General features: G+C 51.5%; 1 protein-coding gene across 1 annotated transcript in view; it reads right to left on the bottom strand.

Annotated features, from left to right (window-relative positions):
* Positions 1-16224, bottom strand: part of NACC2 (NACC family member 2) — a 66425-nt gene extending 50201 nt beyond the window's left edge. Inside the window, exon 1 of the mRNA XM_054174415.1 lies at positions 16099-16224. The gene's annotated coding sequence lies outside the window, so the exon portion shown is untranslated. The remainder of the gene's footprint in view (positions 1-16098) is intronic.
* Between the last annotated feature and the right edge of the window lie 207 nt (positions 16225-16431).

Below are 16431 nucleotides of genomic sequence, written 5' to 3'. Positions count from 1 at the left end.
TGCCTCCAGTTCTGGAACCCCTATTACAAGAGGGCTATGGGGGTGCTGGAAGGTGTCCAGAGAAGGGCCATGAGGATGATCAGGGGGCTGGAGCTCCTCTCTTATGAGGACAGACTGAAAGAGTTGGGGTTGTTCAGTCTGGAGAAAAGAAGGCTCCAAGGTGACCTTATTGTGGCCTTCCAGTATCTGAAGGGGGCTCCAAGAAGGCTGGGGAGGGACTCCTCAGGATATCAGGTAGTGATAGGACTAGGGGGAATGGAATGAAGCTGGAGGTGGGGAGATTCAGGCTGGAGGTGAGGAGCAAGTTCTTCACCATGAGAGTGGTGAAGCCCTGGAATGGGTTGTCCAGGGAGGTGGTTGAGGCCCCATCCCTGGAGGTGTTTAAGCCCAGGCTGGATGAGGCTCTGGCCAGCCTGATCTAGTGTGGGGTGTCCCTGCCCATGGCAGGGGCGGTTGGAACTAGCTGATCCTTGTAGTCCCTTCCAACCCTGACTGAATCACAGAATCACCAAGGTTGGAACAGACCTCAAAGATCAAGTCCAACCTGTCACCACAGACCTCATGACTAAACCATGGCACCAAGTGCCACGTCCAATCCCCTCTTGAACACCTCCAGGGATGGTGACTCCACCACCTCCCTGGGCAGCACATCCCAATGGCGAATGACTCTCTCAGTGAAGAACTTTCTCCTCACCTCCAGCCTAAGCTTCCCCTGGTGCAACTTACATAGAATATACATAGAATAAACCAGGTTGGAAGAGACCTTCAAGATCATCGCGTCCAACCTTAAGACTGTGCCCTCTTGTTCTGGTGCTGGTTGCTTGAGAGACCAACCCCCTCCTAGCTACAACCTCCCTTCAGGGAGTTGTAGAGAGCAATAAGGTCACCTCTGAGCTTCCTCTTCTCCAGGCTAAACAACCCCAGCTCCCTCAGCCTCTCCTCACAGGGCTTGCGCTCGAGGCTTCTCCCCAGCCTCATTGCCCTTCTCTGGACACGTTCAACTGTCTCAATGTCCTCATTGATGTCCACTGATTCTATGACTACCAGTATGGATCTGAAGCAACAACCCTAACCACAAAAAGCCTCCCCAAACCCAGGAGGTACAACCCCCTCCCCACCGAGCCCAGCCCTCATTTTAAAATTCATCCTTTATCAGCCTGAGTTGAAAAGGGGGGTGGGGGGGGGGGAGGGAAGGGAAAAAAATCCAGCAGAAAGGCACAAATGGATTGTGCTAGTAAGCAGAAAAACTGTTACATCTTCTGAATGTAATTTTGCCAAAAGCCTCTGCACAATTTTTTTTTTTTTCATATGGGTTTGGGTTTTTTGGTTTTTTTTTTGTCACGCTTTGCATTATGAAGGAAATTTCTTTTTAGCAGAACAGGAGAATGATTTGCATAATATTCTTTGCAAGTTAATATCAGCCTCTGATAATGATCTCTGCATAATGCAGAAAACGTTTGAGAAGACTGTTACAACACTAAGTAATCATATTTTAAATTATGTTTCCCTTTATAGAAAGGTGTTGCAAAAACACACAGACATGAAATCTGTCTGTTGAAGTCCCCCAGAACCACCTGACCATCTTCCCACTATTCTACTGTTACAGATTGCAACACCGCCTTTCAAAACCTTACAAAACAAATTACGCTGCAACAGTCTGGCTTTCACAGAAGGCAGAGCTTTTCTCCCTCCCCTGTGCTGATGCTCCGGCACATTACATTTCACAAGAGCTCCTTCTGATCTACTGCAGGAGTTAAGCAAGGACCCGGGCGTTTGGGATGGAACACAACCAGGCACAGCCGCAGCGATTAAGGTGGATTCCTCGAGCTGCGCGCCCGGCCGCGCCACGCTGCTAGGGGACGCCGAGGAGAGGTGGCAGCGCTGGGGCATGCCCCGGTTGCCACCAGGGAGCGGGGATACTGGTTTATCTGGGTTACTCCTCCTGGCTGCAGAGCACTGGGAGTTAAGGCTCTGCCGCCACTGTCCCTGCCGCACAAAAAGGTGTCCCCTCCGGCGGCCGGAACGCTTCCCAAAACCTCTTTGTGGGATTAGGTGTTGCCTGGTGCAGTCACGAGATCTCCACCAACGCCATCGTTCATGCCTAATTAGGCCAGGAACTACTCATAAAGAGAAGAGGTCCAGGAGGAAGCCATTTATCCAAGCATGCTGAGCAGCATCCTATTAGATGTGGGCACCATTTCCCTCAACCCATCTCAAACAGGGGATGTGGGTGGGAAGCTAATGCACTTGGATATTAAATACTTAATATGTCACTAAGACTTAACAACCACAGCCAAGTGGTTTAAACCTGAGCTAACCTTCCCTGAACTGAAAAAAAACCCAAACCTGCAAAAAGGCATTCAGTGAGGTTCTGGGGACAGCCCTTGCACAAGATGGTTCAGTACAGGAGTCACACACTTCGGTGACACGAAGATAACACCTTCAGACCAATCTATTCACAGGTTCACAGAACGCATTGGGTTGGAAGGGACCTTAAAGATCATCTAGTTCCAACCCCCCTGCTATGGGCAGGGACACCTCTGCTAGCCCAGGTTGCTCAAAGCCTCACCCAGCCTGAACACTTCCAGGGATAAGGCATCCACAACTTCTCTGGGCAACCTGTTCCGATGTCTCGCCACTATCATTATGCAGAACTTCCTCCTAATGTCCAACCTAAACCTCCCCTGCCTCAGTTTCAAACCATTGCCCTTCATCCTATCACTACAAGCCCTTCTAAACATTTCCTCCCCAGCCTTCCTGGAGCACTGGCAATTGCCCCCAGATGCAAGAGTCCCCAGCCCCTGCCCATAGCATCCTCAGGAGGTGTACAGAGTAAAGTACACACAGACCAGCAGTGCTGCCCACATCTCCAACATATAGAACAGGGCATCATTCAGCACTGAGGGTGGGTGGCTGGGAGGGTTCTCTCCCACCTACAAAACTAAGTTCCAGATTCAAATACCAGCTTGGTGCAGAGAAAACAGTCAGAGTGAGCTTGGCAAGGCAGAGCTGCTGCACTTAGTAGGGAAATCGTAACAGAGACCTCTCCCCTCCAAGTTCTGGTAACTCACAGGACTTGTCCAACCATCTTCACCAACTGGCAGAAGAACAACCAGCCTAAGTTCTCAGACCAGAGACTGGCTTTACAAAGTCTTTAGGGGAGCATTTTAGCAAGCATTTGTTTCTTGGTGTTGCTGATTGCTGCAGTGTCACCACCCATGCACATGCTCAGATGTTTCTGCAGGGCTTTCCATCCCATCCTTTCCTCCTCATGCCTTTCAGTGAGTTTCAAGCAGTTCCTTGTTATACCTCATCACAGGCCTCCCCAGATGGGTTTGTGATGGGTTTTGGCCTCCCACCACCAGAAACACCAACACTGAACCCACCAGCAGCATTCCGTGTCTGTGTTGGGAGACAGGGCCCAGGCTACTCTGCAGCTCCAAAATTCATGTAACTGTGACCAAAATGAAAATCACTGATGGATGCACAGCTGGAAGAAGGGAAAATCAAGGGCTGCACCAGGCTCTCATGCTCCAGTGCAAACTGCCCATGGTCATGGCAGACACCAAACAGCAGTACGGGGTCAGGGCACAGAGGGGTTGATGGGCACAGACCTGATGCTGGGCACAGAACTCGTTACAACTCTTTAATGAGTAGATTTCAACTCAGTTGACTTCGTTTGTGGAGATGTGAGCTGTGACCTTGGTGAGGAAGCCTGGCCACCAGCTCACAGGGGATGCAGTTGCACAGAAAGCCCTCAAAGAGGCGGCCACCTCACACACAAAGCCACCAACACCTCCAGCGGCATCTCCAGCAAGCCTGCAGAAGGCTCTCCATGACCACCATGAACTTGCCCCCATCTCTGAGTACCAGATCAAAACTGGTCCTTCTTCATAATGCACAGACAGGCCCCCGAGGTGAAGCCCTGACCACTCAGGGACACCAAGCAATGCCAGCAGCATTGGCAACTTGTGTTTTTCAAACACTGCAAGCAAATCTCCCCCTTCCTACTCCACACTGCCATACCCATCCATACTGGGGTGGCACCACAAAAGCTATTCAGATGCCCCTGCCCACCCCTCTGGGTGCCCAACACAGTCATCACCTGGCCACCAAGCAGCTCCTCCGCAGCCACTGGCATGTGAGCTTGGGAGATCACAGGGGTGTGGGAACCACCTCATGAACTGCCTGAACCAAATATTTCTATTGCTACTGCTGCACGTTGCACTTTACATAACATTTCCGAGACACAGAGGAGGAGGAGGAGGAGGAGGAGGTTAGGAGCAGGCTGGAGGGTGGGGAGCAGACAGCCAGCTCACCCACTGTCTGCCAGGCATCCAAACGATTTCCACAGCACGTGTCCATGCTGCACACTCAAGGGAGGCTGCAAGAGCACAGCTCCTCTTGGGCTGGCACTGGGCATCAACTTGTGTGGCTTTGTAGATCTATTGTACTTGAACTGCCTGAAGAATCTGGCAGGGGGTGCAGAGGGGAATACCATTCTGGAGGTGTGAGGGCTGCACTGTCATCAACAAGTCATGGCTTTCATTATATAAAACCTTACAAATCAGGAGGAAAGGCTACTGGAATGCTTTTTGTTGTTTAATACCACTTAGAAAGCAACATGATGGATAATCCTGAGAGGACACACGGACCATTGTAGTGGTCCTCTGCATTTTGTTCGTGGCCAAGCAGAAAAGCTAATGGTCAATACTCTGCTGAGCTGTGGTGGGTGCCTGGCCTGAACCAGACACACTCAGACTGCAGATTCTGTTCTGGGTGCAGTCCAGGAGTGAAGAATGCTCAAAGCCCATCACAGTGTCAGGCAGGTAGTGCCTGAGAGCCTGCAGATCTTATCTCTCAGGCAGGAGGTCCCTGCCAACAAGCCCTTCTGCAGGGGCCAACTGTCCCTGCAGCGCTCAGGTGAGCACAGACTGGATCTTTCTAAACAGTGTCCACTGGACTTTGGTTAAAGATAACAATTAGTGGTGTTGGTTAGATCTGTGGGCCAAGATAGAAACCAAACAGCTCTGTTCTGCCTGCAGAAAACAACCTGTGTGTGCAATGTGACCGCTGCCAGGACGGCTTGGCTCCAAGCCCTGCACACAACCGCTCCAAGGAGGACACACAGTGATTTCACCACTTGGTTCCTCCACCCCTTCCAAACCACACTGCCCTCCTGTCCCACTGCACCAGCCCCAGCTCCCTTCCAAAGAACAGGAAGTTAAGGCCTCCCTCCTGTGTTGTTCCGCATGCCAAACGCAGAGCAGTCGGCAAGCAGTGCAGGACACACCTCCCCGTGGCCATCACAAACAAGACAACAGCCAGTCCAGGAATGTAAGGGGGAAATAAATGAGGAAACTTCCTACATTTGAGTATTAAAAAAAACATTTAGGAAGACACCAAGTGGCCTGGACACCTTCAGCTCTCTCTGCAGAAGTGCCCACTGACTCCCGAGGCTTGCCAAGCCTGTGAAGGGTCTCAGGTGGGGCCTGTTGGGAAGCTCACCTAAGCCCAGAGAGAAGGATGGACGCTGACATGAGTATTCCTGACAGCAGGCTATCAACTGACCTTACCCACAGCCACGACGGGCTCTGAAAAGGCAACAGCTTGAGATGCACCCAACTCCCATGCTCCTCTCCAGGCTGCTACTCACTGGGGAGCAGAATGGGACAGTGTGTTATGGGCTCTTCTCAAGACTGGTTCATGAATCTTCAAGGAGAGGGGACTTGAAATCTTAATAATGCCATGCAAGGACAGAAAAATTGCTTTGGGCTGACATCAGCACTGCAATAAGATAGGGGTTTGGACTCGATGACTTCTGGAGATCCCTTCCAACTCCTAACATCCTGTGATCTGGAAGCAGAAGGGTTGCCACTATTAGTGGATCTGAAAGCCACCCAGAGCCAAGCCAGCTGAGCTGGCAGCAAAAGGTCTCCAGCTCTCACTGCCCAACTCCAGGTTAAACCAGCCTTGGCCTTGACATGCTGCAGACCCAAAGCACTGTATGTGTACCCTGGGCTCAGTCGGCGTTTTTATTAGTGCACAATCAAAAGCACCACCAAAAAAAACCAACCCACCAACACAAAAAAAAATCAAACCAACCAACAGTCATCTGAAAGACCAGTTATTAGATTGCTTGAAACTACTTGAAATTAAATTCCCACGGATTTTATTGGGCTGCTCAGGTATTGATCCTGGTGAGCTTCTTGCTCAGTCTGCAACACAGAAATTCGCCTTGCTGCAAATCTCACCTGCGTGCTGGGCCAGGAGCACACGTTTGGGAATGTTTGGGGTTGCTTTGTGCTGCTCCCTCTTCCTTGGCCTACAACTGCCAGTGCACATCAATAAAATCAGCCAGGAATTTCAAACAGTCATTTCTTTGTTCCCTGCCTGCACGCCTGCTGCCGTGCTGAGAGATGCAAGAGCACGGGAAGCCTCAGTGCCCTCGCAGGAAAAGGAGCGTGAAGCACAGATGCCACAGATCCCTTTCCTGGGTGGTCAACTCCATGGTGGCCATCACCTGGCTCAATCTCTGAGAGCTTCTGGACCAGATGTTCAGGTACACCATGGGAGCCTCCCATCCCTCAGGAACTCCCTCCTGGTGCAGGATTCCCATGGGACTGTAGGTTGGGAGGGCAGAGACAGAGATTGAACACACCAGGATGTTTCTGCTGGTCTTTGTCACTCTGGTGGGTTGATTTCCCTTCACATCCCCTAAGGCAGTTTATCCTGACTGAAATAAATGCTGTTGGTTTCACCCAAGGGCACACAACAGCACCCTGGCATACACCTATGTCACCAACACACCCCCAGTTCACCTGACCAGCAGAGCTGGGACATAAGATAGGTCACACTCCAGTGAGGTCTTCTCCATTCACTTTGAATCCTTGACCCAAATCCTCTCAGGTTATTAATCTATGAGACACTTGAATGCTTGACTCAGGACAACAACAGTTTAAATTATCTTTTTACCCATATCAGAAAAGGAATGAAACAGTCAAACCTCAGCCTCTGCTGTGTGTGAATAGCTGGTTCAGACCTCCAAAAACAAACCCTTCCATCGCCCCAGCCGTCCAACACCCAAAGCCCTGTGATGAGGTGCCAGCAGCACGCTCTGTGCTTCACAGCTCACTTCACAAGGCATGAACCCAGCCTCAAGAATGCACCATGACTTTCTCCAGCCCCTGCAGACCTTTCAGCTCAAGCAAGCCTCCTGGCCAGCACACCAACATCCACTCCCTTGCTTTCACGCCGTGCAGCAGAGCACCATGTGATGGCACCAGGAGCTCGAGAGCAGAGCAGCTCTGCAGCTTCCCAATTTCTATTTAGCTTTTTTTAATTATTATTCTTAAATTCATGCTTGCAGCAGAAAGGCAAGCTGGGCTGGTACTCCACTCCTCCCTCATCAGCATGTGCTCTGTTTTCAAGTTACAGCTCATCCTTGGATTTACAGCTCATTGCCTCATGAGGCACACAGAATCACAGAATGCATTGGGTTGGAAGGGACCTTTAAAAGTCACCTAGTCCAACACCATTGCAGTAGCTGGGACACCACCAACTAGATCAGGTTGCTCAGAGCCTCATCAAGCCTGACCTTGAATATCTCCAGGGATGGGGCAACCTGATCCAGTGTTTCACCACCCTCATAGTAAAAAAACTTCTTCCTGTCCTCCACATCACTGCCTTGTTAGCAGCACACCCACCCCATTAGCAAGTCATTGTCCCATCCCCATGCTAGGAGGGGTATTTGTGGTCTTTACTCTAAAGGACCTGTCCTTCCCAGCCTCTCCAGCACCCTGTAAAAGGTGCAGATGTGAAGCTCTTGGACAGCACAGGGCAAAGCTCTGGAGATGGTGTCCAGGAGCCAAGCGAGTCTCAGCCTCAGGTTGCCCAGCACAGAGTGTTCAGAGTGTTCTGGATGGGCTGGAGGCTTGGTGAGGTGGGAGCAGCCAAGTGCAGCCTGTGGTGTGATGGAGCCATGGCACAGATCCTGGGAGCTGTCTGATGAGTCAAGAAGTCCCACTGCTCGATTCACTACACAGCCTGTGAATTAGTCAATCCTCCTCTTTCGCCTACCCTGCAAGCTTGGGGGGGGGGGGGGGGGGGGGGGGAGTGGGACTGGCCCCCATCCAAATATTGTGCAAGCTGCAAAAAGACTATTTAAAAACCTCTCAAAAGAGTTAATCTGCAGAAATTACTATTTCAGAGGAATGGGGGGAAGCTGAAGCCCTAACAGCAAATAATGACTTGCTGTTCTCCCCAAGAGCCTTAAAAAGCCTTCCTCCCACCATCCTCCCCTGGCCCTTCTCACGTTTCACTGGGATAAACCCAAGTGGAGCATGGCGCTCGCGTCCTGCCCAAGGTCACGGCGACAGCCAAGCCGCCCAGGAGGAGCCCAGCCTGGTGCCTCCTAGGGCTCTGCCCCCACCACCAATGCTCCTGGGCAGCACTTCATGGGCAAGACCTTCCCGTGGTGGGAAGAGCACGGGCAGGATGCAGGCAGGCGGAGTGATGGGAGCCGCGAGGCTGTCTTCTGTTGGCTTCACTTCCATGGACACCCACACGGAGAGGCTAAAGCAAGCTTCCCAACTCCTACTTTTTCAGAAGGCTTTTCTCTTTCCCTCCTTTTCTTCTCCCTCCTTCCCCCCCCCCCCCCCCCCCCCCAAGTTTTTTAAAACCCAATTATAGCAGGAGTCTCTCAGCAGGGGTCAGTGTGGAATCAGAATCGCCCGAGTTAATGGACACAGAGACCAAGAAAGATTAATGCCTAAATGGTTTCAAAAGTTGCATGTTGCCAATTGCATTAACATTTTAATTGTAATGTATCTTTTTAATCTCCTTTCACACTAACGGTTTTATATGCTTTAAAGAAAAAAAAAAAAAAAGAAAGAAAAAAGAAAGGGAAAAAAGAAAAAGCCCAAAACTGCTGACAACAAAAATATCAACACACCAAAATTAGCAGAGGGAACTGAGGGGCTGTAATGGGAACAGAATGAAATGCAGAAACCCGTGTTAATGATGCATTAAGAGCAGGAATTGTACACAGACAAGAGTCAAAAATTCAGTGCTACAGCTGCATGTCCTCTCTTTGCCTTCCAAAAGTACTCAGCATGACCCCAGATACATTTTTCAACCAGGCTGTGCTGAAGCTATGACCCAGGCAGCATTCCCAAACTGATGCATGGATTTAGCTCCCCCCTCCCAAAATGCTTTAAACTGGGTGATTAATCTAGAATAGAATAGAATTAACCAGGTTGGAAAAGACCTTTGAGGTCATCGAGTCCAACCCATCACCCAACACCATCTAATCTACTAAACCATGGCACCAAGCACCCCATCCAGTCGCTTCCTAAACACCTCCAGTGATGGCAACTCCACCACCTCCCTGGGCAGCACATTCCAATGGCTAATCTCTCTTTCTATGAAGAACTTCTTCCTAACAACCAGCCTAAACCTCCCCTGGCACAGCTTGAGACTGTGTCCTCTTGTTCTGGTGCTGGTTGCCTGGGAGAAGAGACTAACCCCCACCTGGCTACAACCTCTCTTCAGGTAGTTGTAACCAGAGTGATTTACCAGAGCAGCAGATCCAGGAGGCTTCTGCTGCTGCTCTTGTCCATCATCCTCTTGATGAACTGCACTGACTCTGCTGTCCCCACTCAGCAGGCTCAGGTACCATGGACACAGCAGCATCCTTAGGCATGAAGGATGCAGCTACAACCACCGTGCAAAAATTTATTGTCCTTAATTAGAAGACAGTTAAACCTGAGCAGCAAGGTTTCATTAAGCATGGGCATGCACTGATGCTGTTAGCATGTGAAAACGGAGGGCGGCAGAAAAGGAGAAGATAATTGCAGGGCTGACAGATGAAGTTTCAAGCAACTTTTCTTCGTAGGAGTGAGTGGCCGAGCGATACAGATGCTTCCACTGCCTGTGAGTATGGGCTGCAGCTACAAGAGCAACGCAAAACCCACAGCATTTTACTTCACAGTCCATCAGAACTTGTTAGAAGGGAGAAGATCTAGGCAGAGCGATAAAAAGCCTCCATACAATCATTAGGAAGCCATAAAACCTTAGGTTTGCAATGAGAAAGTGATTCCAACCAGAACTAGAACAGAACATAACCAAAAAGAACGTTATCTGATGCAGATACAGCCTCGTGAAGGTTGCTACAGACACTGCAGCACTGAGGCAGGATTCCAGTGCACCAGGGCACCTTTGAAAAGCAGTTACCCCTGTTTGCAGGAATTTCATTCCAGCAGGGTCTCAACCACATGCTTTAGACACAAGAGAAGAGCCTTCCCCGGGAGGGGTTCATAGGGAAACAAGGCAGATAGGCACAACCCATCCTGCCAGAGGGGGTTCTTCTGCTGGAAGGGTCTTCCACCCAATGCTGCAGGTCTTCTATCCAACACTAGCCAGACCCCTCTGCCTCTTCCTTTGGAAATCAAGACGTTTAATCACCTTCAAACGCCTAAAACCTCATTCCCCATGTCTTTTGGGCACCTGGCCATCACCTTCTGTACGGCACGCCTTGAAATGCCAACCCTTTATTTATACACCTGCACGTTCCACCTCGATGCAGCATAATCCCTTCAGAGCTTAGCACCCTGGAAAGCACCAAGCAACGAAACATTAGCACTCCTTTGCCATGTCATCACTAAACATCTCAGCAAGGAATTATGTTCTTTCCCAACCCAGCTTTCCTTCTCCTAATGCTTCATAGAATCGGAGCGTAAATGTTTGTCCTATGACAGAGAGAACTGGCATGTAAAACATGTACCCCCACACAATATATATATAACCAAGGCTGCCATATGCTTCCCCAGTGGATACCATGAGAGGAACGCGCGCGTGGAGCCGAGCCAGCGCTGGCACCCGAACACAGGACCCTTTCCACACAACTGCTCTGCCACCGAGCCCATGAGCCTGAGGAAGCACAAACTCAGGGCACACTGCACTTGCAATTCTTCACACACGCTGCTGCTCTCCGCTGCGCTGCCGAAACTCTGTCTCCAGACACCCAGGGATGAAAAACATCTGGCTCCTCTCCCCCCAATCGATAGACCCAGAAGAGCTCTGATTGCTACAAATGAGATGCTGCAAGGAAACGAGGATTCATTTTTTTTCCTTCTCCTGTTTTTGCAAATGATTAATAGATCCTGATATTGGCTTGATTGCTGGGGGGATGACACCGGGAGGTGAAGTATTTAATCTCATCCCAGTGACTATATATGGTCACTGGGATGGAGTCACCTCCCTCAGCTCACGCTCTGCTGCCCTTCGCTCCTGGCACTGGCGTCCGCAGCGAACTGGCAGGACTCGGGCACGGCGCCGGCGAGCCAGAAGTCAGCAGACTCCCCGTGGTACTCTGCTTTCACTCTTCCCCTTTCCCAGTTTTTGGGTGTTGGTTTTCTTTCTTTTTTTTTTTCCTTTTTCTAACTTTAAAAATCTCGAGAGAAAAACAAGAGAGAATACACAAATGCTCAGAAAGAAAGCCTGAAAGATTTTAATGGTACTTTATAGAGAGTTGTTGCAGAGGGAGGGGGGAACCCCAAACCTGCCAGCTGTACTTCTGTTTAAATGCACAGTTTATAATAGCTTAAAAGTTGAAAAAATATATAATAAAAATAAAAAAAAAATATATAAAATCAATCCTTCTGTGAAAAGTATATCAATTTTTGCAGCCCACACACAGTGACTTGTTATTGGAGGGTAGTTTGTGGCTGCTGAAGCAGTAGCAGTGATTTCTGCTCCCCCCTCCTTTCCCCCTTCTCGCCTCCCCTCCCCCCCCCCCCCCCCGCCATCCATCCACCCACTTCAGGGGGAAGAGAAAAAAAAATAATATGCACTGAAATATTTGTCTGCATAGGAAATGAAACACACAAAAAAATGTACTTGACATGCAAATTGTTTTAAAAAGTCTGCCGTGAGGACCTCTAGAAAAGACTGAAGCCAAGCAGCGATGTCTGTGAGCAGCCCTGGGAACACGCTCAGCGCAACGCGCGTGCCAAGCGCTATTTATCTTCATTTTATCCCATTGAGCCGCCAGCTTTCGGGGGGTCTCGGTCACCGTACCAAGTAATTGCTCTCGTCACCACCAGCCCTAATGCTTCCTCCAGGGAGAGGTGAGGAGGAAAAGCTGGTGCTGTGCACGGGCTGCGAACAACCACAGACCCACAGCCCTCCTGCCCTCGCTGTCTCTCAGTCCATCCGCAGAGCAGCCTCCACCCCAGCCAAATGCGAGTATGAGGAGGAGTGTGGTCCCTCCGGTGGGATGAAACCTCCCAGTAGGGAAAAAGAGGAGGAAGCTCCACACTCTCCTTCCATCACCCAGGGCCCTACGTGGTAGGCTGTGTCCCAGCAGTCCAGTTTTTATTACCTCCATCCCCATTTAGGAGTAACCACATGACAAACCCGCGCACAGCGGAGCTCGCCCAGGGATTGCCTCTCCCTCCACGGGACCAAGGCATTTTAGCAACTTTTCCCTTAACAGCAGCATTTGTGGCTACAAAGGCTGTTAAGATTGAATATATTACTTTATTTTTGATTTCTGTTCTGCCTCCAAACATTTGCTTAAAAAAAAAAAAAACAAAACAAACCACCAAACCAAAACAACACAAACCCACACCAAAACCAAGTTAAACTTCCCAAATAAATAAATAAAGAGAGGGCTAATGAATCACAGCTCCTAGCAAATGAGCAATTGCAGTTGACACAATGAATTATGCCTGAAGCAAGCTGGGAAACATATTTTGCAAATGATCTCATCCACAGGCAAACCTGGCATGACACTTGATTTGCTAAAAAAGACACAAAGCCTGTCAAAATTCCTGTCACTTCACAAATAAAGTCAGGTAGAGAAAAACCAACAGCCTCGCCCTCTTTTAAGCACGCTTCACCTAGTTCTCAATTGCTCCACAGGCTTGGTTTGAGAAGAAAAAAAAAATCCACCACCCCAAAAACCCAACCCCAAACCATCTCCTTTAGGTGTGCCTGTCCCAGATGGGGGCTGAAGCTGCAAGACCTGCTTCCAACTGCCCCAGATAAGAAGAGACAGGGTGGGAGGCCGCTTTTTGGGTGGCAATTGGAGTTTTTGCTCATTTGGCTCGATTTGAAGGCTAACTGCAGCAGGATTCTCGCTGGCCATTAGGTATGGCTGAGAACTTCCAATTTCATTTCCTCCAGATGAATGCCTGTATTTTATTCCTCCTATTTTATTCAACTAAACTCAAGGAAATGTAGGAAAATAAGGGGATGTGGGGAGGGGAGCAGTTCAAGTGCAGCCCCCCCAGCTCCTCGGCATCCCTGGAGCTCTCCAGGATCAGTTCCATCCTTATTTCCTGACCAAAGAAGCTGGCTGGCTCAGCAAACCTGGGAAAATTCAAACCCGTGGATGAAGCCTCCTTCTAACCCCATTTTGTCAGGCCTGGGTATTTTTAAACACAGGCATCATGCAGAGCAAAGCGGGAGCAGAGCCACATCCCCTTTGTGCAGGGTGCTTTGTTGTGTTTATCCCCAATGCACACCACCCATCGCTGCACACCCCAGAGCCCCCAACCAGTTTCAGTCCTGGGATGTCAATAAAGGCAGCTCTCAGGCACGGCACATCCCTGTGGAGCAATGCAGCCCTCCAGAAGGCCTGGCAGGGAAAGCAGACTGTACAAACCAGGATAAAATAACTCCCTTCTGAGGGGAGATGGGCTCTGTCCCCAGCTGGGGAAGCAGGCACCCGTCTGGAGGCTTCTCTGAAGAAAACCCAGAGCAGAATGGGCTCTGTGAGGAGTTATCTTAGTGCATCTTCCCCAAGTGCCAACAGACAATGTCACTAAGCCTCTCCTGACACCTCAGCTTGGGATCTGAACCAAAAAAAGTCCAGGAAGGACTAACCTGGACTGTACAGACAGGTTCCTTCAACCTCAAGGAGAGGAGATTTTTTTTTTCAGGTCTTACTGTCAGTAATGTTCCACTCCATCTGGATGCCCCCAGTGATGCTGACCTGACACTGGCTCCTGCTGAGAGGAACCAAAAATCTTCCCTGCCCTGCTCCAAACCCAAAGAGATATCCCTCAGGATAGCACAGCGTTACAGTTGGGGGAGTGAAAAGGCTTTTGTACTGCATGAGGGCACTGAAAACATCCCCTCCACAGCAACAGTACCAGCACGTGCATCCTAACCAAAGGGGTCCAGCTTCTAGGAACAGAAAACAACTCTGGGAAAAGCTTCAGGAGACCCAAACAAACCCAGTTTCCCCAGAAGACAGTTCCTTGACAGTGGAGAAAGCATGGCCTGGCCCAGAGGATGATCCCTAAGGAAGGGGCTCTATGTCTGGAAACCAACAGGATTTTGGGGAATGATACTCTGGTCTAAGCACAAATCATGGGTTTCACCCCAAAAAGGTCCTTCAAACAATGTGGAGACCCTGCATCTGTGCTTACAGATGTCTGACTCCTACTCAACTAACTGCAGCATTCAGCAAGCCTTGGGAGCTTTCTTTGAGGAATTCCAAGTTCTGGAAATTCTTTAGTGTTCAAACAGGACAACTTTTCCGCCAGGAAGCCTTAATTCTAAGGAGGAAAACCTTCACCTCCCCAGCAGTTGTAGCTGCAGAAGGCCAAAATCTCAGGAGGAGGAGAAAATCCCTAATTATTTTCTGCTTGCTGGTTACTTGAGATCAAACTATTATTACCTCCATTACCCACACCTTGAGGTCACAGACTTACTGTCCCTGTCTGGGCAAACAACAGCAACTCAACTCATAAGGACAGGCTCAGCTTTTACTCCTCGGGGCTGGAGGGGTCGATTTAATAGCAGGTTAAGAGGAGGGCAGATAATTTGGGGCTAGTTTTGGAGCAGGACGGGCTCTCTCGGGCACCGGGGACCCCGCGGAGTTCACGCAGCCACCGTCGGCCCCGCCGCCGCCGAGCAGCCAAGGTGCAGGGCAGCAATCATTCCGGGTTATTTACCCATTCCAGCTTCTCCTCCTGTTTAATATTTCAGCTGGAGGAGGTAAACCAGCACGCCAGCCCCTCAATTACGCACGGTGCGAGGCAAACACTTGGCAGGCACCGAGCACATCAAGCTGCCCACAAACCTCGCCAATGCCTCCCGAAAGAAATGGGGGGGGGGGGGGGGGGAAAGGGCTATTCAAATGAAGGACTCAGCGGGTAATGGAGCCTTGGCTGGAAGAGATCCTGCACTTCGCTGGTGGTGGGTACGGGCGAGCCCGCGACGTGCTGCTGGCGTTTTATTTTCCTACAGCAGGGAAGGTGTTTGGAGAAGTCCTTGAGCACAGCAAACGCACTTTAACCACCGCAGGCTGCAGACTGCAGCAGGCAGGGGAACGCGCCGGCGCTCCGACAGCCCTGCCCCAAGGAAAACCCAACCATCTCCCCCACTTCTTCCCTCTTCAGACACCAACCAGCAAATGAACAACCTGCCCTGGGTCTCGTGGGGATGGGGGGAGGACGGACACACAGCTGCCTATCCCACCGCAAACCCCCGACCACGCGAGGAGGGCACCCAGCAGGCACCCCAATGACCTTTGGGATGGCTCCTGAACTCCGGGTTGAGGCATTGGGCTGGGTTGAGGAGGGGGGGAGGCTTAATGCCTCCCCTTTCCCAGCGTTTTCCTCCCCTGGGGAGAGAAGGCAGGAGCCTGCGGGAGCCTTCAGAGCCCGACCCATGCAGCCCCAGCGCAGCTCCCCAGCCAGGAACGGCCCCTGACAGCCTCCTCCCCACGTTGCTGCCGAATTTGCAAACGCAGCAGCGACTGACCCCAATCACCCCCGAAACCCCTTCCCACGGCCGGGACGAGAGAACCCCAGCCCCCCTGGTTCGCCCCTTCCCCAAAATCCCCCCTCGCCCCCCGCTTCCCCGAGCCAAACCTTCCCACCGGTACCCGCAGCGTGCTCGGAACATTCGGGTTACCCCCGCTCCATAGCGGGGTGAGGCGGCTCGCGTGGCTTTCCCCGAGTTTGAACCCGGAGGGGGGTTGCTACTTATTAAAATACAAGCGAGGGGGATGGTGGTCGCGCTGCCCCGCGGGGCCTGCCCTGCACCCTCCCCGTGCCCTCCCGCCGGGGTCCCGGCGCTCACCTGCGGGGCCCGGCCCCCGGACGCTGCCCTGGGCCTAGCGGCGGCGGGAGCCGCGGTCCCGGCGGCGGCGGCAGGAAGTGATTCCAGCCGCTCCTCACATGGACTTTCCCTGACCTCGCCCAGCAGCGCCGGCAGCAGCAGCGCGGCCGCCGCTCACTGCCGGCCCCGACGGCACCGGGCCGGGCCGGGGGGCGGGGGGGGGAGAGGGGCGGGAGCGGCGGGAGGTGGGACCCGAGCGGAGATTGGGATGGGGGGGGCCCGGTCACACCTCCCGCCGCCGCGCCCCCGGGGATGCCCCCGCCCGGGGAGGGACTGCGGGAGGGGAGGGACCAG

This window comes from Dryobates pubescens, chromosome 29 (assembly GCF_014839835.1).
Source record: "Dryobates pubescens isolate bDryPub1 chromosome 29, bDryPub1.pri, whole genome shotgun sequence".
In the NCBI taxonomy this organism is placed as follows: Eukaryota; Metazoa; Chordata; class Aves; order Piciformes; family Picidae; genus Dryobates; species Dryobates pubescens.
This window is presented reverse-complemented; position numbering and strand designations above follow the sequence as displayed.